The 2,697-nt window shown below is 46.6% G+C and overlaps 1 long non-coding RNA gene across 3 annotated transcripts in view; it reads right to left on the reverse strand.

The window, feature by feature from the left end:
* Positions 1-487: 487 nt before the first annotated feature.
* The window catches only part of LOC138146371 (uncharacterized), a 7,567-nt gene continuing 5,357 nt past the window's right edge, over positions 488-2,697 (reverse strand). The window contains exons 2-4 of one of the 3 annotated variants that reach the window (XR_011164463.1): positions 2,375-2,520; positions 2,040-2,152; positions 488-751 (exon numbers count right to left, since the gene is read on the reverse strand). This is a non-coding gene — a long non-coding RNA (uncharacterized lncRNA). Of the gene's footprint in view, positions 752-2,039; positions 2,153-2,374; positions 2,619-2,697 lie in introns of all 3 variants that reach the window. The other 2 variants (XR_011164462.1, XR_011164461.1) reach the window with 2 other exon arrangements.

A 2,697-nucleotide genomic window follows, 5' to 3' on the forward strand; every position in this document is an offset into this window, starting at 1 on the left:
GCAAAGGTGCCCATTTTGTTCCTTTCATCTTCAATGCTGGTGGGTCCCAGAGTTGTAACTTACATAGAGCAAATGAGTTAGCCCAGGGCACCAGCATCAGGGCACACTTCTTTTCTAGGTGGCACACTAACCCTCCAGGGAGCTTACTTCCATGTCATGCTTCATCCCTGTGTTTACCACCACCTCCACACCTCACCTTGTGGTCTTCCGGTCACCTTGAGAGTCTCTGCAGAATGGGTCATGCCTTCCCCTTTCCCAAGAATGAACCTCCCCTTGGACCCTTTTCTGTGTCCCATTGCCTTGTGAGATGTCCTTTGCCGTTCTGTGGCCACCCCATTCAGCTGGTTGTTTTTTGGTGTCATACTTGCCCTTTCTCCCTCAAGGCTTTTCTCTTCACCACCTCCTTCCTCATCAACTAGATCTGCTCCTATAATTTCAGCTAAATTTGTCATCTCATAGGATCATAAATTGAAAGGCAAAGGGATGGTAGAGTCAATCTAATCCAAAACCTTTATTTTATAAATAGGGAAACTGAGGTTCTGAGAGAGGACTTGACTTGTCTTACATCATATAGGGGATGAGTGGCCGAGGTAGAGTTGGAACCCGTCTTCTCTAGAATCAGTGCTCATGTCTCTGGGTGACCCCCTCCGTCAGAGGCTGCCAACTTCCCGTCCCTTCAGCGTCTTTATTAAACCAGGCAGGTGCTTCATTCTCAGGCAGGTGACATGCTCTCCTGTTGTCCTCCTGAGGCCTGCAAGATAGCTCTAGTGCCATTGCTGCTCTTTGAGGAGATAAGGGCTCCAGGAGTTCATATAACTCTTCCAAGACAGACACTTTATTTATATATGTGTGTTTTTAAACAAAACCACCGGCCAGACTCCCCACCATGGGGCCCTCACCAACTGCTCCAGACTGATTCTTTTCCATTTGCTAAGTCCATAACTCTGAGTCCCATGGTCTTCCCAATCCACTAACTGTAAAAATCTTATTTCTATAAGGTCTTTTATGGTTAGCAAGATAGTCAATACTGTCATTTTCATTCATATCATTCTGCAGGGAAGTGAGAGGAAATGAACCAGACAGAAGAGAGCTATAAATAACAGTCAGCTTCACAGGGCCCTGTGCAGACCCAGCGACATTCCTGAAAAACGCTGGGCTCATACACGCACACAAGGAACTGGGGACTGCAGGCCTGACTGGGCTTCTGCTTGGCTCTGGAGTAGGCCCTTCCCCAGGCAATGGGCTGCTTGGAGAAAATGCTCTGCTGCTGGTGATTTTGTGGAGAATTTCCAGCCAAGGTCCCGAGTCATGGATCTCATCCTTCAGGCCTCAGGCCGGCCTGATAGCCCCTGACCTGGAGGCCAGGAAACCCAGTAGCTGCTACAGAGATATTCCCTTCCCAGGGTCCTAGAGTGAAGGTGGGGGGATTTGTAGGGGAACATAGACATGCTCAGGTTTTTTCTTAGCTAAGCAAGGCAAGGCAAAGACCCCCAGATACAGCTCTCTCTGTTATTCTGTTGGTGTTTATAGTTTGCAGGCCTAAACCAACATTACTTGGGGGGGGGGGTAGGGTATGTGTGTGTGTGTGTGTGTGTGTGTGTGTGTGTGTGTGTGTGTACTATGACTAATACAGAAAATAGTTGGCAAATGACTTAGGGAGCACAGATACCTAGACTTACATCTCTCATTTCCATCCATCCATCCATCCATCCATCCATCCATCCATCCATCCATCCATCCATCCATCCATCCATCCATCCATCCATCTCTTCATCCATTCATAAATCCATCTATCCATGAGCCCAATATATTAAGTATATTAAGGCTTAACCTTAATACAATATGTGCCATGTACTGTGCTAGGCACTGGGGAATATAAACACAAACATGAAGCCACCCCTGCCCTTGGGAACTTAGATTCCACAGGGTCTTGCAGTTTACAAAATGCTTTCCTCCCCCTAATTTTGGAAAGTTGATAGAAACATATCAGCTGTATTTGTAGATAAGGAGCTGAGGTTCAGACAGGGGCAGTAGCTTACCTGGGATCACACAATGAGTCACAGCTAGATCCAGGACTAGGATTCAGATCTCTCGATTCCCAAGTTGCCGTTATTGTTGTTTTTTTAAACAATACACCAAGCATTCAGAACACCTATAAGGTAACAAAAATTTACATGTAATTGTTCTCATTTCTGAAGCACTTTCATGCCTGTTATCCCATTTGATGCACACAACATTCCTGTGAGGTTGGTAGTGCCAGGATTCCATGTGACAGACCAAAGATTTTTCTGGGTTTGGGGGTCTGTGTGAGCTCCTGCCTTGCACATCTCGAATGTCAGCTTTTGCTTTATTGGTTTTTTAAAATTTTATTTGCCTGGGATGGAGCCTCTGTATCATTTCCTGGTCATTCCCAAGCCATGCCATCTGTAATCCTGCCATCAGCCTCTTTCGTCTCCTCTCAGCAGAATATTGGACTCTGCTCCAGGACCTCGTAGTTTAACAGGTGATATTTTCCCTCACCTAGCCCAGAACAAAGTCTCTATATCACTCCCAGCTATTGCTGCATCATGTTGCCATGTTGCTCTGGGCATATCCCTCCTGCCTCATCATCTGTGATACTAGAGATGGGAGATCAGCCAGATGAGCACAAATATGCCTCTCCCTCCCTCCTTCCCTCCCTCCCTCTCTCCCTTCCTC

Source organism: Petaurus breviceps, unplaced genomic scaffold (genome assembly GCF_028583685.1).
Source record: "Petaurus breviceps papuanus isolate PSGF00001 unplaced genomic scaffold, PetGlider_PUasm1.0 90760, whole genome shotgun sequence".
Classification (NCBI taxonomy): domain Eukaryota; kingdom Metazoa; phylum Chordata; class Mammalia; order Diprotodontia; family Petauridae; genus Petaurus; species Petaurus breviceps.